Source organism: Octodon degus, unplaced genomic scaffold, assembly GCF_000260255.1.
Source record: "Octodon degus isolate 3935 unplaced genomic scaffold, OctDeg1.0 scaffold00003, whole genome shotgun sequence".
Lineage (NCBI taxonomy): Eukaryota > Metazoa > Chordata > Mammalia > Rodentia > Octodontidae > Octodon > Octodon degus.
The window spans coordinates 9,546,034-9,568,841 of NW_004524579.1; the positions used below are offsets into that span (position 1 = coordinate 9,546,034).

Genomic DNA, 22,808 nt, shown 5'->3' on the forward strand with positions numbered 1-22,808 from the left:
TGCTGTTTTAGAAGCCCAGAAAAATATTAAATTTTCCCTTTGGACATCTTAGCTATGTGAGGAGAACTTATTTTGACATAAAAGTCCCTTCCCCTTTAAAACTTTAAGCAATTATTGCATGATTCACACAAATTTTCATTTTGTGTACTTCCACGTGATAATCTAGAAATCTTATGTTTATTTGTAGGCACTAGAAAAACACCCCAACTCACCAATGACAGCAAAGCAGATACTGGAAGTCATTCAGAAAGAAGGATTAAAAGAAACAAGGTCAGTATTCCTGTTTAAAACTTTTCCTGTTTTAATTAATAGTTTGTACTAGGTACAAAGTGATAGGTATACGTAGATTTTGATACTGTAGTCCATTATGAATTACGTAACTATTTCCAAATGCTTTTGTGATTGCAAAGCATTTGGGTGACCTAAGACTTCCTTGGAACTGCCTGTTGACAAATTACATTAGCTACATTGGTGCAGAATGAATTTTGCTTTGTGAACAAGAGCAGCGTTTTGTGACTTAGCCCTTCTTGAGTTAGACCTGTTTTTGTTTCTTGTACGAAGATTCTGTGTTTCTGAAATTAAGCAGAGAGGGACCGCAATACCCAAAGGTAAGTGGATGCTAGTGAAGTTTAAGGCATCAGCAAACCTGGCTCCAGGTCTGGTCCCTGCTTTACGAGCTCTTCCTCAGAGTAACTTTTATCAGCTGCTGGGCCTTCTACCTCCCCTTTTCAAGTAAAAGCTTTATTGCACGAGGATTCACCTATTATAACATTCCTCCTGTTAAAGTAAAGTACACAGTTTAGTAGTTTATTTCATATTTTCTCAGTTGTGTGGTCTCCACCGCTGTCTATTTTTAGAACATTTTCATTACCCAAAATAAACTTCAGACCCATTAGCAAGCGCTCTCCTTCCCCACTCTCCTGGCTTCTGGCAAGCACTAATCTTTATGGCTTCTATGGATTTGCTCTTCTGGGTATTGTATATAAATAAAATTCATATAAATGCAGCCTTGGGCTTTTTTTCCACTTAGTGTAATTTCTTTCAAGGTTCACTCATGTTGCCTCTGTCAGAACTCTGTACCTTTTTATTGCCTACCAATATTCCATTCATGGGTGTACCACATTTTGCTTATTCATGATGTTCCTTTGTGTTTATTTCTGTATTAGCGTTACTGATTTGGCTTGGCCAGCAGCTCAGGGCTGTGTAGCAATACTATTCAATGAAGGAAACCAGAGATGAATTCTAGCCTAACACGGTGATGCTAACACCACAGGTGCATGCCATTCCTCACGTGATACCATGTGCATTTTGTGGGGAGTTGCTGGCTGCAACATTATCTTTACAAAGTAAAGTCTGCTGAGCCATCTTTTGAGTGTTTTTTTGATATGGAGAAATGAATATTCTCCAGGGGCCAAATTTTTCTAAAGAAAGTGTTCCACCTATACTTTCTATACATTTTTTTAATGTATGAATAGCAGGATCCTCTAGCTGATTAAAATGTGTGCTTTGTAGGTTAGATCCAGGGCCATCACAGTTTAGGGGGATACAAGGCACTGGTGCTCAGAATTTCATCCGTGTTGGAGACACTGTTTCTACCTTCTCTGTATGAGGCCTGAGATTGTCACTGCACTGTGTGGCAGGCATTATGCCCTCACATCGCGGTGGGAGCAACCTCAGGTTTGTTGCTGACAGTGCTTCAGAGCCCTGACTGAGGTAGTCTTGTTCAGAGTCAGAGGTCAGCACCAAGAGCTAGGGAACCAAACGTGGAAAACTTGAAATCACTTTGTCCTTGCCATCCATCAATAACCCTGAAAAGGTTTATGCCATTTAGAGACAAGGCGAAAAAGCGAGTAAACCTGTAGCAGTTCCTGTTGCTGTGTGCTCCGTGCCAGCGTGTGCTGATACAGACGTGATGGGTTAGACGCATCTTCCAGATGTAGGTGTTCAGACTTGGGTCGCTAGCTTAGCCGCCTGCGCAGGGCTGGCTCTGCTGCTCTCAGCTGGTATGCAGCTTGAGGTGTAAAATTCCTGGCACAGCTCTCAGTAGCACCTTAAAAGGTAAAAAACCTGAATGGACCACTATAATATTTAAAGCCCTGCTTATTAAAGCAGTTATCAAGTTGAACAGGAGAGGAAAAACGCAAAAGAAAGGACACTACCATTCTTTTAGGATTATCTTTTATAAAATTAGGTCTGCACTGAGTGGCTGCAGTCTTATGTATTGTGTTTTCATTTCTTTTGACTGTTTCTTTTCTCCCTGACTTCTTCTCAGCTGCGGTTTGCTGCAGTCCACGTATCTGTGCCCATGCTTTCCTGGTGTTCTAACTCTAGTTTGCTTATTAGAATCACATATGAAAGAAACATGTTTATATTTTCAGTGAGTTTAGAGACAGTCATGTATGTGATGAATGTTGTTTTAGGTAGCAGATGCTGATGTTCGCGTGCTGACTTCATGTACCATTTTCATACTTTTCAAGTTCTTACATGTTTTCCAAATATTTAAGGTTGCTGAATAAATGAGCTGTAACTGTATATATTTTTATTAAGTGTAGAAATTCCATCATCAGGTCAAACAGCAATCCCTGATTCTGCAAAAAAAGAAAAAAAGGTCAAACAGGAGGAATTTCTAGGTATTTATTATTGATATGTTTTTCAAGAAATGCCTATTGCCTGATAAAATACAGGGAAGTGATTGCGAAGTTACTGATGTGGCCGTGACCCTCTGGTCTCTGGAAAACAGATAATGCCAACAGTCCTTCCCCAAACAGGGTACCACTCTACATAGCATTTCTAGGAACGAGATGACAGAGTCTGTATCCATAACCTTTTCACTCTGCAGTTGATGCAAAGCCATTCATGTCACATGCCATGTGGGTTCTTATTCCCCATGTGCCAGCCATGTCCTCTTTTGCATTTGCCTTGCCATACTGTAAGTTTGCTCTTGTCTGTCTTCTCTGGTGTCTGTGAGCTCTTGAAGGGAAGCATCTTGTACCTACGACTCCTGGCACTTGGTAGATAGTCAGTATATAGTAGAGTGTATTGTTCAGTAATGATCTTTCTCAAGATGATAATTCACTGGTGCTGGGTGATGTCTGGCTTGCGTTCAGTCGTTGAAGCTTCTGAACATAATGGATTGTATTTTACATCTTATTCAGGAGTTGTTTTTAGTTGAAAATGAGCCTATTTTGAGGGAGTTCTACTAAGTATATGAATGCTGAATATCTTAGCAGATTATCTGTGAACAAGTAAATTTATTGTTCTATTGCTTACTTTCAAATACAGTACCGTAAGAGCCACTATTTTAACTTTGTAACTTACAAAGAAAACCTTACATGATAATTTTGGCAAAGCTAATGTGGGTATTTGAATACATTAGGTATATGTGATGTTACTTTGAGACAGAAGTTTTGACATTATACTTTTTTCTTTTCAAGTGGCACTTATTTTTATGGGGACAAATAAGAAGTGGACCACTTCTGTAAACCATATCCTATGTGTAGCATCATGTTCTTGATGGAATTATTAGTGTGATTATAAAATCTATCTGAAAAAAAATCAGAATGAAATAAGTGATTTTTATGTGGATTAAAAAAGATAACTGAATATGATACATTGTCAGGGTATATGGTTTTTGTTGGAAGAATACTAATATGGCATTAACATGATTTTGCTAAATCGGGTTCTCCTCTGAGTGAAAATATATTTGGTAAATTTTATTTCCCTTTTGTATGGTAAGAAAGAAGGGTTTATGTACATAACTGTATAGTATACATTATCTCATCCATCTGTACTTTCACTCTACTGAGGATTTTAGGCTTGTAATCTTTCACATGCATTGGTTGTCAACAATGGATCACTCGCAGTTGTTTGGAATGTTTTGCAGATGATGAGACTCTTCTGTACAATCAGCTAGCCCTGCTACTTAGCTAGAGGGGATTATGTGGATATTCCAGTCTGCTGCTTTTGCAGTTGGATATTTGATATTCTTGTGGACCCTTTAGCTAAACATTCCCTCTTCTTCAGGGACTTGGTCTGCTGCCGTAGAAAATGTGCTTGTCTGCAGCATTTATGTAGAAAAAGAAGAGCAACTCTGGTTACCACGCTTTGGGTGATTGCGGGGGATCTTAATTCTGCTTCTGATTTGCTTGCTCAGAACTTATTCCTTTACAAAAAGGATTGTTGGATTTTTGATGCCAGAGGATATGTTTATTTCTGCCCTGTCTAGTGGAATTTTTAAAGGGATGCTTTCAAAGGAATAAGTGCTCTGTTAATGTGACAAGTCTAGGGGCTGCAGGGTCATGGAGTAAGCCTTCCTTGTTTACTCAGCTAGAGCAAAACAACCGCTCATCAGTGAGGACTCACTTTTTATGTACCAAGTATTACCATTACAAAATATTTGTTATTCATTTGGCATGAACTCTGACATACTTTTTATGTTACTTAATAATAGGTGAGTAGTTTCTAATGAGGCTGAGAGGGTCATAAAATAAAGAGAAAAATGTACACAAACCACAACCACACAAGGCAGTAAGAAATCTGCTAGGTTAGATACAGGGCAGTATTTATGAGGTAGTTTTTAATATGCCTTACCATAAAAAATCTGTTAGATGAACTCTTTGCAGAGCAGCAGCCCATATTTACATATCCCAGTAGGGACATTTAGAAAGTTTTATAAACAATCTCTGTTGGGTTTAGTGTTTCTTATAATATACAGAATAATGTATGTTAGATTTTTCAATGTGGAACATTCACTTGACAGCCCTAGATTTTGAATTCTTGGCATATGAATGATTTTTTTTTATTTTTGATAATGCTTAGAATAAATTTGTTTTTATGTCCTGGTTTAAGTCTTTTTATGTTTTCTCTTTTGCAATCTCTGTGATGTTATATGAAATTAGTGTCTCTGCTTTGTACCCTGGCCTATTAAAGATGTTGCATTTTTAGAGGGATAAAATGTCAGAAATTCTATTACCATGTATAGTGACAAACAATAAAATTTCTTGGCGTTGCTCTTGGTAAGATTTACATTACTAATTAGTGCTATAGGAGATGATTCTTTCTTGCTGCTGAAATGTTTTGTCTAGAGATAAGAAAGAAACACAAATAATTTTTATTACAAAATCAGTTCTTATCTGGAGTTTCCATGTTCACAACCCTTCTTTCATGCTGAAGTGGTGGTCTAGTTTGTTTGTGTTGGGGCATTTCAGAATTACCGTGTTAGCGCACAGTGTCATCTCTGCCGTTTGTCAACATCTAATTCTCTCATTGTGTCAATGGTGTGCACAGTCAGCTACTGAGAGAGAAATGTATGAGACAATGGTGTTGTTAAGCAGAAATAGAGAGCAATTTGCATATGTTTACGTGTGTATACATGTGCATGAGCAAGCCTCCAGATTAATCTAGCTCTTGGTTGACATAAAGTTTTACTCGTCATCGTTAGTTGGATTAGAAATCCCCATTACAGTAATTCTTAGCTCTGTTCTCCCAAACCCTCCTGGCCAGTTGGTTTATAGGTAGTGTCATCTGTAGTTCCTCCATGCTACTTGCTTTCTGTGTATTCCAGTCTGTCCCTTTTAAAATCTGTTTTCTGTTCAAGGCACCACAAACATTTATAGAGAAGCATTTCTTATATCTCAGAATATTTATGAGCCAGGGCCGGGGAGATGGCTCAGTGGAATAAGTGCTTCCCTGGCAAGCGCAAGGGTCTGAGTTCAATCCCCAGTTCCGCCAAAAAAAAAAAAAAAAAAAAAGAATATTTATGAGTCAGTATTACATTTAACAAATTATGAATCGAAAGATACTGTAAGGTTTTTTGCTTCGTGATAGCTAGATGAAATTAGGTATGTTACTTTATTTTTTCTTAAAATCATGTCTGGAGAAATCCACAACATTCTGATAATATGACACCTATAACTTGGAATGATTAAAGTATATATCACACTTTATGTTTAGGTGAAATTTTGTACTTTTGATGTGGTCATTCTCATATGTATCTAGTTTTTCCCAAACTATGTCATAGAAAATATTTGTTGACGTTAAATGCTTTATATATATATAATAAATTCATTTTAAATTGAATAGTACAGCATTGATTAACTATATAATGGTAGTTTACATATGAATATGCACAATTGTTTAAGAATGACTTATGAATTAAGCTTTTTTTTTGTATTGTAGGGAAGGGTCTACAGGGTGTTCGGGGTCTCACTACTAGATCAGACTCGTAGTGATCTGTCTGTTTACAGCTTTCCAAGAGCTGGGATTACAGCCACGTGCCATCATGCCTGGTCTCAAAGCTTTTTTTAAAAAATTATTTGATATAGGGTCTTGCTATACAGTTCAGGCTCATAGTGATCTCCCTGTCCTAGGTTCACTCTGGGTGCTGGGGCCGGCATGGCATGCGGTACCAGAGAGCAAAAGCGGGTCTTTGTGCTTGCCAGGCAGGTGCTGAGACAGCCAAGCTATCTCCCAGCCTGAAGTAAGCTTTTTTAAAGTTAAAGTTATTTTTTTTACACAGTGATGAAAATAATAGAGGTAATTTCTGAGGCAGTGTACCCTTAGATATTACTGTGGAAGCAGTTTCTGACTGAATGGTTATGCGGGAATAGCCTTGCAAGGAGACTCCAGCTCTTCCTCACAGCCCTAGCCAGCATCAACTCAGGTGGTTGTAAAGGCTTCATACTGGAGCGTGTGATGTTGTGGCCACAGATGATTATTTGCCTTTCACTGTGAAGTCCACCTCCCATTGATCTTTTTTTCATGACTTGAAAAATAGAGCCCCAAGGTGTTTTGTTGAGTGTATGTGTGTATGTGTGTGTGTGTGTGTGTGTGTGTGTGTGTACACGTGATTCACATATACCTAATTTAGTTATTACATTGTTGATAGAAGACTGAATTGCTGATGGGGACAAAATGCTTTTCAGTACAGCATCTCATTTACAGTAATGTAAAGGGTGTGAGCCAGACTCTGGTTCTGAGAACAAAGTCATGTTAAGAGTGACTGTCTGCTCATGTTGCAGTATAACAAGGTGCCGTAGACTGGGTGGCATGGATGGATGACAGAAATGTATTTGCTCCCAGGGTCCTGACGAGGGTCTGACAGAGTCAGTTTCTGGTGACCTCACCTGCCTTGTGGTGTGTAGCTGGCAGCCCTCTTCTGTGTCCTCACGTAGTCTTTCCTCAGGAGACAGTATGCTCTGCTGTCTGCTGTCACCTCTTACAAGGATGCTGATCCTACTGAATCAGGACCCAAACCTCATTTAACCTTAATCATTTCCTGAAGGCCCCAAAAGAATCACATTGGAATGCTGAGAACCCAACGTATGAATGTTGGGAGGACAACAGCATTCAATCCAAAACAGTGATTCAGAATTTGGAACACGTCTATAATTCATAGTGTAGTATAAGAATGTTTATAAAATTTTGAGTATCTGATTTATTTTGGAAATATTCACCCAACACAGTACTGTGGTTTTGTACTGCTAATGTTTTCATGTTCTTCCTCAAGTAGAAACCGATGGAATACATGGTTTAAGAAGTTTCATGTTCAAGTAAAATGTGTATATTCATGCAACATGAATCAATTTGGATTTTGTTTGAAGCCTTTGGTAAAAATAGCTGTGGTGACTGCAGGTAGCCCTCAAGGTATCAATATCCACTAAGCTATGCAATTAGAGCTATGAAATAGCCATTGCTTAATATATCTTTTTATTTTGTCAAGCTTTCTTTCTCCATTCTTCCAAATAATTGAGCAAAAAAGGTAATTTAAGTGATTTCAGCTTTACCACGATCGAGGTATAATTTACTTCAGAAACATTGAGCACTCTATAAATATTTCAGTGCAAAAATAGAACCAAAATGGATATGAAATTTCACTGTGCATGAGTCTTTCTAAGTATCCTCTGCAGGTGAAAATCTTTGGGGAGGAGTAGGCAGTTAATGGGGCTGATTTTATTTCATTTTTTCCTAAGTGGTGCTTTTCTCATCACCTCTTATTTCATTGCTTATGCTTTTAATTGCCACACACCTAAATGATTTTCATTTTGCTTCATTATTTTGAACTTGACAACATAATTCAAATGCAAAATAGTTGATATGCTGACATGGGGACTGCTTTTTATAGTGTTTTCAGTAAGAATCAAAATCATGGTATTTTGTTGAGCCAGGTTTCCTAAAAGCTATATTGAATAATCTCTAAGAACATACTCAAGAAAGATAAAATTGGTAATTGTTGGCTGGAGTTCTGTCTGAATTTCAAGTGATGATCAACTCCTTTGTTTTATAGGCTCTTGTGCTATGTGGGTGCAGGATGTTGTCTTGGTCTCCAGTCTCTTCCGTCTGTTAGTAATCATCTCCTGAGCAATCTCAGTGTGCAGGTGCCGGTGTCCAGGGTGCTTTGGAGTCACACTAGAGAGACATAAAAGAAGTTAGGGGACTTTAGGGAAATTAAATTTATGGAGCTATGGCTGTCATTACACAATGTTAGCCTATTAAATGCCTACTCAGTCCTTACATTTAAGGTCCAGGGAGGCTCATGGTAGGTTGAAGGCAAGCATTTATTCAGTTAGCATTTCTTAAGCACATGCTATGTTCTGGAGTCTGTAGAGGTTATTTAAGTTAATGTATGAGTAAAACGTTTTGTTTGCTTTGGGATTTAAAGTATGGTTCTAGATCAATCTCTGTTACTTAATTAGGTGCCTTGCCCTCGGTGAAGCAGATCTTAAACCAAGTGAATGTTTGTTTTAACTTTTATACTTGGGAATTTCTAAATTCTCAAATGGTATACTTTATAAAATACAGTATGTGACATTCCTGCATACTAGCAAGTGCTCTCTTTCCACCATATGTGTAAGATCATGTTAAAGAAAGTAGCTCACATCTTTGTACTCACCAATTTTCTTGGCATAGCCAAAGATGTACTGTGTCTCATGCAGTATATCGAGTAAATTAATATGTAGGAGCTTGACAATAAAAAAAAAGAATGCAGAAGTGTATTGATCCTTTATATTGGGCTGAATACTAAGAACATTACATAAAAGTCTATGATGTGGGTAAATACTCTAACGGTCGCATTTTACAGGTAAAACAAAGGAGGCAGATGAAAATTTTCATTGAGTAGCAAGGAAGGAAACTTGAAATTTGATGGCTCTGGGTTTGATGTTATAGCCAGCTGCTCCTAATCTTTTTATACACTTGTACCCTGAGTCTAGTACTATTATGATTTAAAAATACCAGGTACAAAATACTATTATACACTGTAGTAGCTCATTATTGTCTTATGGGTGTTCAGCTAGGTTAAAGTCTAGCTTAATGATAGATATATTGGAGTTCTTTCAGTTTATAGCTTAGTTGTAAATAAGGGAAAATGGTAAAACAGTATTTTCCTGGGCCACTTAGAGTTTGAGGATGCAGAGCTTTAGATGAGCTTTTCTGTGTGTGTGTGTGTGTGTGTGTGTGTGTGTGTGTGTGAGAGAGAGAGAGAGAGAGAGAGAGAGAGAGAGAGAGAGACGATCTCACTATGTAGTCCAGGATGGCCTCAGATTTGCAACACTTCTCCAGCCTTAACCACCCAAGTACAGAGGTTACAGGAATTTGCCACCACATCAGGCTACATGAGCATTTTTATGCTGTTCAATGTGAAGAAGATGATTTTCAGTAAAGATTTGCATTTATGGACATCTCTGCAATGTTCTTTTTTACTGTTTGTTTTGGAAGATAATTTATAAGGGCACAAAACGTACTGTAATAGGAGATCCAAGAATTTAATAGGACGATTGCTGTTTTATTGTTCATCTTGCATCTGCAGATTGAAATTCTTGCTTCTGGGGAATTGGCTATTACCAGTCAAAGCAGAATTGCTAACAAAATGTAGATAATCCAGAAGGTAATTTTAGAGGTTGGTAATCTCTACATTTTTGGAAACAACTGAATGAAAATAGATTGTATTGTTTAACCTGTGTTTAGGTTTAGGTAGTGGGATACTGCTTTTTCTCTTAAGAGATATAAATATAGAAAGAAAAGGAAGCAAAAGGAGGAAGTGGATATAGTCTCAGAATCAGCATCAGCATTTCCTTGAGAATGCTTTTTTAAGCAAGGAGTAGTCAGAGAATTCATTATTTGCCATCCGTATCGTGGCAACTTGTCCATCGGTATTCCTTTTGCCCACTGATTGCATTCCTGCTGGGTGGTTTAAAAATGTTACATTTTCAGTTTTGTCTTTTTATTTTTGCAATAGACATACACAAATTTGCCAGGATATCCTGAATTCAGGATCAGGATAGATCATCCCTAGCATGTTTTCATGAAATATAGTAACTTATATAATGTTAGGGTTTGCAAATCTGATGTTAGAATTCTCTGTATCCTCACTCCAAGAAGGCAAAGTCTGAATCAGGATCAGAGTTCTTTGGAGGATCACCATTTTAAAGATGCAACATTAGTTATTTGAAATAAATTTATTGTTTTGTATCTCATTCTGTCATATTACTAAAATATTTGATAAAGAGAAGATTGGACTGGTTTCTAGTAAAAATTATTACTATTCTAATTACTCTGCTAACTGTCAAACATGGTTTTTAGAACTAATCTAAACACAAATTTCCATTACAAATATATCATTCAAAGCAACCCCTGCTATGTTAGGACTCAAGCTAAGATGTAAATAAAGTTTAACTTGGAATTACAACATTTTGTGTATGTGGTCTTAAACACTAAACATCAATACAGATCAATAGACAAAGGTTTGGAGAAGATAATTGAGTTGTCTGCAATAATAGTGCTAGTGAAATTTTGGATTAATTTCCACGTAGAAGTTGATTTCTCTCATCAGTACCTAAGAGGTAGTTGGAGTTATGACACAGCCTCACTGCACCAGGATGTCCAGATAGCGAAGTCCTTGGAGCTCACTGTTTTGCTGTAGTTACTCCAAGGTAGCGCTCATCCCAGTGGTCTGCAGAGACATACAGCGGGGAGGAAGAGTGCGTCTAATCCCTTGAAAGACATGTTCTGGAGGTTGAGTGCAATCTCCCTAATGGTAGAGTTCATGTTTCATTGATCCTTCTCTTCCCTGTGGTGCCCTTTATATAATTGAATCATGATATTCTCTTATAAAGTGAGTGGATGTTTGAATTTTAACCATATTTCTGCTCATAACAAAGCATATTATCATGGATAAGTCAATCTGTCTTTTTTGAAGGAGTCTTTCTAGTGAAAGACGGGGAGTTACAACTTCTATTTGCATTAAAACGCAATTGTAAAGATAAAAAAAATTGGAAAAAGTTAGAAAATATGCTGCCAATTGTAAGATACTTCATTTATGAGTTTTCATTGTTAGCTGCCTTGTTAGCATTTTGGATGCAGTCACGATGGAGTGGAGCCCAATTTGGATTGCGAGGTACTTTATAGCAGTGTGTTACATCCTGGTGCCAAGTGTTTCATATTTCAGTGGAAGATGTATAATATGTACTACCATGTACGTAAAGTTTCATCATAAGAGACACAAGGATTCAGTTAGCTTTCATTCAGATGCTGTGATAAGACATAGAACTACTGACCTGGATGAAGCAGCCCCTGTGATGCCTTTACTGTGAAACATTCCAGTGCCCAATATTGGACAGAGATTTTCCTGATGTGCAGTGTAGAGCAAGTAAATTATCCTTTATTAAGTGGGATTTTTTTTCTTTTTGGATCTTACTTGTAAACAGGGAGTATGTATCTCTAGCTAGCTCCCACATTTTACCCACTGTAGCCTTCTGAATGTATAATCATTTTTCTTTTCTTTTCTTTTCTTTTCTTTTCTTTTCTTTCCTTTCCTTTCCTTTCCTTTCCTTTCCTTTCCTTTCCTTTTCTTTTTTTTTTTCTTTTTGCACCAAAGATTCAACTCACAGTCTTTCGCTTGTGAGACAGGTGCTTATGCCCCTAAGCTATCTCCCCAGCCCCCTGAATAAATGATCTTAATGTAGAATTTTCTTTGCTGCCTGCTTGCTAATCTAGTATGTTTTAACATACAATACATTGACAGAGCACTCCTGTTATCATCCAAATGACATATTTTGGAGCATAATATATGCTTTAAAATCCTGTATTTTTGAACTGTCATCTAATTTTTTTTTTAAATTTGACTATAAGCTTTAAGTACACAAACTGAAATTTTAGGGAATTTCAGAGAAAAAATATCTTGTCCCTGAAGTGTCTACATTTATATACAAAAATGTAGGAAATAGGTAATTCCTTCAAAAATCTGCGTTATTTTGTATTGTCATTGAGATTCTCACAGTCCAATATTTATTAAACATAGTATGTTAGGAATTTTTCCATTATACCGAAACAGCTTTGCTTTCTGATAAACATATAATAGAATATATTTTATTTTTGAGTAGTGAACTGTTTTCCAGGATTCTTTTTTTATGTATTTAGCACAGGGTCTACAGGATCTCACTACACAGACTGGACTCAGCGATTCTGTTTTTTTGCAGAACCAGGGATAGAACTCTGGCCTTTGTGCTTGCCAGGGAAGCACTTATTCCACTGAGCCATCTCCCTTGCCCCTGTTTTTCCAGGATTCTTGTAGGTTGCATGGAAAATAACTTCAGCTACTGATGTTCTTATTCCCATAACTCTCACCCCAATACTTGTTTATCATTTAAGACTAGATGGTCACCTCCTGTGAGAGACTGTCCCTACAATACCCTGGAGGAACTATCATTCCTTCTTTTATTTTTCATGGAAAGTTTTTACTGCCTCGTTAGGATAGTTGTCTTGTTTAACATGCTTTTCTTTCAACTCAACTAGTAATTCCTAAATAGCTAGGGATACAGAGTGCCTTGCCCATGTTTGCATCACCGCTGCAGTCCCTAGATCAAAATAGGCATCAAAGCAAAGATTTGAGTGAATTTACATTACTAGTGGATATGTGCATAAGGGATGGTTTCAGAATATTGATACGACTACCTTTCTGTGTTTGCAATCTCAGGTTATATAACAAGTAAGATTATGTCAAACATGAGGACTCTCAAATTTTATGAGGTAAAGCAGTAGTGTTCTGAAGGTCCAAGAAGTATGTAAATTTGAACTAAACAAGCAAAGATTGTTGCTTTAATTTTTATATTCCTATCCATGTTAATATAACATATTTTAGGTTTTCTTTTGGACCTAGGTGAGTCATTCAGTCTTTGCATGATCCTTAGTGAGAGGCATGTCATTGTTTATGAGTTGCAGTGAAGTTAGCACAGGTTGTTAAGAAAAACATAGTGAGTATTATGTTTAGTATCAATCTGAGGTCTACATCTGTCTAAAAATTTCTGGATGTTTGCCATCAACAGAACGATTGAGTTGGGAGCAAAAGTATATGCCAGGTAGACAGGTGAGGCAATAAGCAGGTGTTGTACATTTCCAGGTTCTTACATTTGATATTACCTGAATGTAAGGGGCAAGGATGGAATGGATCTTGCCAGTGGAGCAAGTGAAATGGAGATGAGAAGATGGGATTCTATTAACTTTAAATAGAATGGTATAGAATGAGAAGTTTTATAGATAGATGTTTGCTTTGTACAAAAATAATTAAGGGTAAATAATGCTCCAATGAGTTATCTTAATTTACTTTAAACATATCCTGGAAATAGAGCAATTTGTTAACATTTAATGTTGAGATTGACCTTTGTAGTTGTCAGTGATGCATTATTTAAGGTGAGAGTGAAAGGCAAGAAAGAAATAGTGTGTGCAGTACTGTATTAAAGGATTCAAAAACACAGAAGTAGTTAAAACCTTTGGCTAAACTTTGAATAGTGTAGACAATGCTTACTGCTGTTTCTAAAAAGCCTATGTACTAAGGAGAGAGGAGATAAAATTGATTCTTTAAAAGTTTGAAATTATCTTTGTCACCATGGCTCTCGAAGCTCCGTTGAGCATTTCATGCTTTCCCCACCATTCAAAGTTGTTGTCTGTCCTGATTCCCATTCCTGTCTCCTAGATGAACAATGGCAGTCGGTTGAGAGCTTTGTGATCACTAGAGCTTCAGACAGTGCAATTGAGATAGTGATGTGAAGAGCTTCAAGAGTTCATCTACCATTGCTATTCTACTTCCTAAAAGAACCTAAGTCTTTAAAAAAAATTAGTATCAGAAAAGTTTGAACCTGTCCATCAAGTTTAGAAGATTAACCTTGGATAGCAATGTTGTGTTTTCTCTCTTCCCTTCAGGACAAAGTTGGTGCCATTTGAACCACCTCAACTACCATACCAGGCAGCATCAGGGCTTCATATGCTTTACATTTACATCCTGCCATGGAAAGGGTCTTTTCTTGAATGTTTGTATTTTCACCTTAAGAAGGCAATATGTAGAGGATGGGTTTAGCAGCTGTAAATAAATATGCTGAAGTAGAAGAGTGGATTTTGGGAGTTATACCATATATACACATATATAATATTTTCCAGTCTGGTTTCAGACCCCGACATGGCTTGGAGACAGCGTTGGTGTGTATGAAGGATCCTCCTCGAATGAAGGATTTGGGACAACTTTCCGTGATGATTATATTAGAGCCTCAGCTGCTTTCGTGTTGGTCATGAGGTGATGCTGAACCGAATGCTTGAACTAGCAGGAGTGGCTGGGATTGCGTTGGAGTGGTTCCGTTCATTCCTTCCGGGTAGGTACCAGCTAGTGATGTGGGTGCAATGGACATCGAGGGTGTTCCCATATGGAGCCCCATAGGCGTCACTCATTCCCCAGGTCACGTTTAGTGGACATGAGAGGGCAACTGGACACTTGCAGGGCAGGCAGTGTGATCTGAATGACTGAGTCAAAGGTTATGAGAGTGAATTCCAGATAGACGTTGCTCACATACGTTATTTCCGTTTCGTAAGCGTGACAGGGTAGGCAAGCATGGAAACTGAGAAAGCGTGACTTGTTGGAAAGGGAAAATGCTGGAGGCTCGGGTGTGCTTCCTGATTTCTGTTTGAATTACAGCTTGTGTAAACTACGGCCATGTTTTAAGCACAAAATTATCTAGTCATAAAAATTATAATATTAGATGGACATATTTTATTTTTCTTTCTGTTATATCTCCAGAGCCTTCTTTCCTGTCAACACTGACTGTATCTCCATGTGTTCTTCCTGAAATTCTAGTCTACTTGTTCACCCTTTTGCTTGGGGCTCTTTTAAGCAGAGTAGCCTGACTGCATTAATAAATATTTCTGAGGCTGATGGCTGATTTTTTCCTGGTGAGTGTTTTGCTTTATCTTCACTGAAAGCACTTCATTATTCTGACTCTCCTACTGAAAATCAAATTGAGTTGTACTTTTAAAGAATTTTACAGCATAAATACTGCCTCTTCTTTTCCTGAAACTACTCAAGTGTTCTTTTTACAAGGAATATGCCAGAATTTCTTCAATTTTCAACATGTTCCTTAGACTTTTGAGGCCCTTCCTTGGTTATTTTATGATTTCAGTTTTATTTTCCTGCAGTGTAATAAAAAGATTTTCTAGTCTTGAACATAGAGGAAGCTTATTAAGACAGAGTAGAATATAAAGAAATAAGAAACACAGATGTATGTGTCTGTAAATATCATTAGACCTATTTGTTGAATATCATTTTGCCAAAAGGGCAGGAAAGTAAGATTTATGCACTGCGTGATCAATGTGAAACAGTGAGCCCAGAATTTTCTGCTTTTTTTTTTTTTTTTTTTTTTTTGGCAGAGCCGGGGATTGAGCTCATTTAATCCTCCCAGTAATAGTGAGAAATGGGTGCTGTTTCAAGGAAATTGATACTGAGAGAAGTTGGGTATGAGCCTAAGTGTACACAGTTATAAGTGGAAGATCTGACATTTGAGCCTAGACAGACTGATCCAAAGCTCAGAATTTTTATCACAGTGGGCCACCGGCAAATGTCAGGCTTGAAGTGGAGGTCCCCAGAGAAAACGCTGAAGAAAAAAACAGTGGAAGAAAAGAAAGAAAAATAGTCCTCTTAGAAGGAATGAACAAGCCAAGGAGGAAATGGCAGACACAGGAATGTATTAGTGTACTGCTTACTTTGAAAACTTTCAGTTTCCTTTAAACTCAGTTTAACAAGCCAATGACAAAAGGAATAGTTTTAAGGTTAGCAGATGTTTAGCATTTAAGAGGTGTACAGATTTAGCATCTTGATTTTGTATCTTGTTCTGACATTTGTTAACTATTTGCAATGAAAATAAAACAGTGTTACCCAGTATTGGATCTTAGAAAACTTCCCTAAGGGTCAGAGCATGAGCCAATCAGATCATAATTGTTCTAGCAAAGATAACATTTAAAGATAAATACAAGGTGTTTATTGTTCATAAAAGTTTTTTTTAAGTGCCTTCAGAATTTCTCTTTGTGGAACCTGTGTTCCTCATGCTTTCACATAGACCTAGTGTTTGTGATGGAAGATATGAAGTGTTCCCCTTAAAGAGAAATTTGTATAGATTTCAATAAATCATTGTTTTTATCTTTGATTGACAATGAGATCCATAGTTGTAGTTTTCCTCTTTATATTGATTGTTAACTATCTCTCATCATCACAATAGATTTGTCTCAGGCATAGATAGATAGAAGGTTGGTTCTGTGCTTATAAATTGACATTTTTCAATAAGAAGGTACTATATACTAAAGCTGCCATTGTTATCCTAGAAAATATGCTGTTATAATTATGCTACTGGTACCTTAGCAAATAACCTCTAACCCCCTCAAAAAAAGAGGCAAAGCTCGTTTGTAGTAATGATATTTAATGTCAGTGCTATCTTGGTAGCTTATAGCACTCATAGTTGAATTCAGCATTTTCAGATCTCTTGACTTAGCTTAAATGAAATATTGATTTACTTTTCAATTAGGTACATCTAGGAACTGTTTCCTGAAAGCTTTAAGTAAGTGCCAATATAAAACCTCCAGCATATTAATTCTAGTTAAATGAGTGGATTGGAGTTTTGTTTACTCAACTAAGATGTTTGACAAATAGCCAGAAGCCATGATATGTTAAGTTTTATTTTGAGCAAGATTAGAAAACATGAAAGACAAAAAATTTCTCCTCTTCCCAAATATTTTTTCATAATTTTAACAATTATTTAATTAGTTGCTATTTGGTTAGTTGATTAAGGCTATAGGTTTAACATAATTTTTCTCAAACTGCTAGCCTACCAGTTCTCTTTCATTCAATCAAATTTTTTAAACATATTTTTCCTACTTTGCATTACTGGACTTGTTCTCTGGGGAGTTTCTCTATGTTGCACCCAGTTAGAACATTGACACTGCTGTCAAATAATGTCCAAATAATCTTTTGTGTCTGAATATATATTTCTCATGGGCCATCAAAATGTGCTCTTTCCCTAAGATATTTACCACTATAAAACAAAAGGAATAAAAATATTACCCATTAGTAACATTACTTTTGGAATGGAATTTGTTATTCATATGTGTATAATTTTATAGCTTCAAAGCCAATAGCTTGAGTCATTATTTATTGTTTAAACTTTTGCATTGATCGTGTCTGTCCCCTGTTTACTGTTTTCTTGTTTGTTTTTTCTCTATGTGAAAGAGTATTGCTGTTGCCTGTAGCACACAGGAGCATTTCTGCAGTTCCTGCTTCTGCCTTATTTCTTTCATGAATCATATTTCCTTCAGGGTGAAATTAAAACAAGAATGAGGTGTATTACATTTCTTTTCGATCTGGATATTTTTGAGATGTGGTCTTTTTAAGTGCTGCATGCTAACTTTGTAGAAGAGAAGGATGTCCAAATGCAGCTGTCTCTGTACTTCTTTTCCCAAGTATTTTGATTGTCTAACCTTAAACTTGGGCATTTTGCAGAATAAAGTTTATTTTTACTTAGTAGTTTTACCTGAAATTTGAAAATATATTTTGACACTAGTCTTTTTTTTTTTTTTTTTTTTTTTTTTTTTTTTTTTTTTTTTGTGGCCGGCTCAGGCCACCCTAGGGATAGGGCTGGCATGGTATGTGGTACCAGGGATGCAATCGTGGTCTCTATGCACTTGCCTAAGCTTTCCTAAGCAGGCACTTTGGACTGCTGAGCTAACACCCTGGCCTCTCTTTTGACACTATTCTAAATAACCAAATTTAATAAAGTGCATTTTATAGCAAAATCTTTTTTTTGTACAAAGCTATGTTTATTAGATTGTTTTATCTATTAATACATCTAAGAGGGGTACATCACTGCCAAAAGTACATTTGGGACATAGTAAACAAAGAGAAGGAAAGAAAGGGGAGGCAAAGGGAGTGGGGGAAGCTAAATGAAATTGGCATTTGTCTTGTAGCATGAAAGCCATCTTTAACAGTGGTGGTTGGTATAGTTATTTTTAGGCATTTCCTTTATCAAATATTTAAAGGTAAAACTTTTTCCATGGCCAGCAAAATTCTGAGCTGAATTCATTTGACATTCTGCTGATGCAGGAATTTCATTGAGTGGCATCAGAGAGTTTTTCAGAGGAGTAGGTTGATGAATCAGACATAAGGTAATAGACAGAGGAGCGCCACCCACCTCTTCCTTTCTGACCCATAGAAAGCCAATGCAAATGATCAATTTTTATTGAACATGTAATGTGCTAGTTGTGTTTCATGTTAAGTAAGATATAAACATGCTAGAAAATTTAAAGATAAAAAGTTTATACCATTGGGGAAAGTTAAAAAAAAATCAAATCTAACATTTAAGTCCATCTTTGAAAGGAAATGGCTTTTCGCATTTAGATGCTATCAAAAAAAAGTAGGAAAGAAAATATAGACATATGAAGCTTATGATATGCTTACATATAAAAAGTAAAACATTAAATGAGAACTCATCAGGACAATATTTCTAGAAAAACACTGACAGTGTTGTCTACATTACTAAAACAGTAAGAAAAAAAGATGATCTTTAAAGCATCGTAAGGACATGAACAAGGATGTTCCAGTAAACAAAACTAACGAAGGGCTTTGCGTAAGCGGTGTACCAGTAATCATAGCAATGCTAATTAAGGCAGTACATAGAGATGTTTTTTTAGTTTATCTGCTACATCAGTCAATCCACTTTGCCTGGACTCCGAATACTGTGAAAGTATGAACTAAAACAACTCATTTAACACTGTGAAGGTATCAACTAAAACAATCATTAAACGTCAGTTGGCATTATTCACAAAAGAGCATTAAGTAAACTCATGCCTTGATAATCCTCTTGCCCCAAAACTATTTCATGAAAGTATTCTTGATTGTAGGAGAAAGACACCATGTAAACTAAGAAAAACCCCAGCGCTATTTCAGTTGTGGGGAACGTAATTTAAACGTGTATTGGTGATGCTAGGAGTTCCCAGAATTGGCGACACATTAGAATTACATGGGAAGATTTAAGGAAATGTTAAAAGCTTGAGTGCCACCCAGAGATTTTTATTCAATAGGTGTGGAGTTAACCCTGAAATTTGCATTGTTTTTAAAGTAATCCAGAAATTCTAATATACAGCCAAGTTGAAGGTCACTGACTCGAAACAAATCAAGAATATTTTAACCATTTGATATATTTGTGGTGTTTTGTAGTAGAGTAGAAAGGAGTATATGTGGAATTAAATATTATGTGTTTACATAAATTGCAACTTTAAAGTAGGGAAAACCACAGAAGACTAGAAGAAAATGTACAGAATATCCAAACTATTTCAAGGAATTTGAGTTGCAAATGATTTTCCTTCTTTTTTTCTTTAAACTGGCAGATGTTTAGTAATGTTGTAGTCTTACCTTCATTTTTATTTATGTATTTATTTTTGGTACCTGAAATTGTCTTGTAGTACTTTTTAAAGAGAAATCTATGGTCCATATAGAAAAAAAAACTATATATACTTTAGCAACAGAAAATCTTGAATAAATGTTTTAACACTAAATTTATTGAGACTTCATGAGATGAACACAAGTTACCTTTAGCCTCTACAGTTATAGAAGGTGCTCACAGTAGTGACCATCCACTCCCAAACAGTTATTGGTATGGTGAACTGCTCCTGGGCCATCCTTAGTCAAAGTCTCCATTGAGATTGCTGCACATGCATCTTCCATTTCTTCTGTAAGGGTGAGCAGAGTAGCCAGTTTATTGCGATATATGGCATTCTTTAAAGTCCACGAAGATAAAAGTAAAACATATTTATAAAGCTTTTCTTTTCTGGAAGCATGTATACATTCTTTTGTGGACACAATATTAAATGAAGCATTCTTGCTTGAAAGATCCTCTAGATAACTTCCTTTCTATAGGCTTATCTATTGTGAATACAAGAATTTACTCTGGCTTCTAAAATAATCATGTGCACCTACCAGGACTAATTTTATAATATTACTATGACATTTTGGCAGGATTTTTCCTCATTTCTTTGGTCTCAGGAATATTCTCTCACATCATTTTCTGGTGTTTGGAATGTAATAAATTCAAATGAGTAGTGTTTTTCTTCTTCTATGACTCCACAGCCGTGCCTGTCTGAATACCACCTATATACCGATGATCACCAGTGTTTCCCTCCAGCCCAGTCCTGGTTCTGGAATGAATGCAGTGTGAGTGCAGTTTGTGTGCATACCTTTAGATTAATAATGCTAGAGACAAATTGACCATATTGTTTCTAATCCCTCCTTTGGTGATGCCCGTCTTATATACACCACCCCTAGTTGTTAGCTCACGTGCCCAGTCAGCGTCTTTGTCCTACTGACTTCTCTCATTGTGCACCTAACTCTTGGCTCTCTGTGTCCCCTAGCGCATCTCTATCCTGCCATCATTGCAGTGCTTGAGCCCTTAGCCACTTCCCTGCAGACCAGCCCCCCTGGCTCCCAGTTAGTGCATCTTCTGTCTCCATTTAAATCTCCTCCTGCTGTCAGATGAGGATCATTTTTCATATTAAAACCCTCCAGTGCTTACCATCATGTCTTGCACAAAACGTAAGTGGTTTGCTGTGGCATTTAATCTGCAGTACTGAACGTCACCGACCATGACATGGAATCGGGTCCCTACTCTTTCTCTTGAGCACACCGCCCTGGAGATGGCAGCTGTTCATGTGGTTGCCTTGGACATTCTGCCCTGTCCTCCCATGCTCCTTCCTGCTGCTCTGTCTACTTGCAGCGAGCTCAATGCCTCCACCCCTGAGTGGATTGGTAAAAATCTAGAATGCTACTCTGACCATTCACTGGGAACTCTTACTGGACAGTAACTGGCAGCATTTTCAAAGCACCATTCAAACTAAGAACTCAGTTTTGGAATCTGTTCTACAGTGATCTCTGTATTACTCTACTATTTGAGTAGGTAAAATACACATATTTTTCCTGTAATAAATACTCAGATTGTGACACAGTATATCATATATATATTTTAAAAGCATTAAATGAGTACTAAAATCCTTCAAAATCCTGTGGCATATTCAGCAAAAACTGTTCTATGGGAAAGACCCCCCAGTCATGTTACGTACAAAGCATCCTTACTTTTATGTAGTAAATGCACTCATTTGTACCGCAGAAGAGTATCAAACCGGAGCGCTGAACAGATGAGCATGCATGTGTGCACACACAAAAGGATACGAAATAAAGCCTGGTGGATCATTAGGTGATAGATGGATGGATAGACAGATAGGCAGGCATTTAGACATCTAGGTATTTAGATATTACTGATTAGTCACTGGGATCAGACCCATGGTGCTCTGGTAGCAAGCTGCCTGCCTAGACCTCCACCACCTTTAAAACACTGAGCCACAGCTTGGCTACACTGGCCCACAGGGCCTTGCGCTTGCTGTCCTACCACTTCCGTCTCCCAGCATGTTGGGATTACGTGTATGTCTGGTTATAATAATGTACCTTTCACTTTTCATGTAAATAAAGTTTTACTTACATGTTTACATAAATATATTTGACCATTAATGAAAAGAAAATTGAGAATTTGATAGACTTAGAGATAAGCCAAGTTGTAAGTGAAAGAACAATAAAAATAAATCATTATTGTCAATTTTAAAATTTTAGAATATACAGCAAAATGCCCATATACCTACAGGAACAAGCTAGAATTAGCAGTCTTGGACATTTGGTGGTAGTTGCTTCAGATTTCTTTTGATTTCTTCTTTTTCTTCTCAGAGACTACCAGTATATATAATTATATGCACGATTATACTTAGAATTTTATTCTCTTACTGTGGTCACCTAGGTAAAAGATTGTTTCTTTAGCTATATTCTGTTGAACATTTAGGCTCTGTGTAGGCTTTCTTCCTCTCTAACAAATAATATTATCCTTGTTAAAATGTGACTTTTTCTGGAGTTTATATTCTCACTAGAGTCCTAATTCTCAGGACTGGATGTACTCACCCAATTCTTGAATTTTTTTAAGCTTCAAATTTTGTTCTACTCTGTAAATTATATAAGGCTAGCATATCAATAAACCCCTGAAATTTTTCTGAATGTTCAAGGCTGGCAGAACCCCAAAAGAGAACCTGAAGAATTACTAATAAAGGTAGAGTCCCTCAGGAGCTGTTGCAGGGCCTCAAGCAATGTGGTGATAGACTGGCAAAGCTATCCTGCAGAGCTGCAGACATGATCATTAGAGACCGCAGAAGCAATTAGTAGTTTTTTAGGAGCAAAGGGCACTGGAAATAAGGGAAGTAATCGGATAGATCGCCCAACCATAATGAAGTTTAGAAAGCTTGTAGTCAGGCGATTACTAGCTGCTTTTAAAACATTAACCAGTAGAGCCATAAAAACACCTGTTTTAAACTCATCATTTTAAAGATGAGGAAATTGAAGGTAAAAAAAAATTTAAGTTAGCTTGTATAAGTCATTTAGGCTCTGTATTAGTCAGATGTCTAAAGTATAGATAGCAAGA

The 22,808-nt window shown here is 36.9% G+C and overlaps 1 protein-coding gene across 1 annotated transcript in view; it reads left to right on the forward strand.

The window, feature by feature from the left end:
* Positions 1-204: 204 nt before the first annotated feature.
* Asxl3 (additional sex combs like 3, transcriptional regulator) overlaps positions 205-22,808 on the forward strand; it is a 148,606-nt gene continuing 126,002 nt past the window's right edge. The window contains exons 1-2 of the mRNA XM_023715678.1: positions 205-270; positions 1,428-1,430. The gene's annotated coding sequence lies outside the window, so the exon portion shown is untranslated. The remainder of the gene's footprint in view (positions 271-1,427; positions 1,431-22,808) is intronic.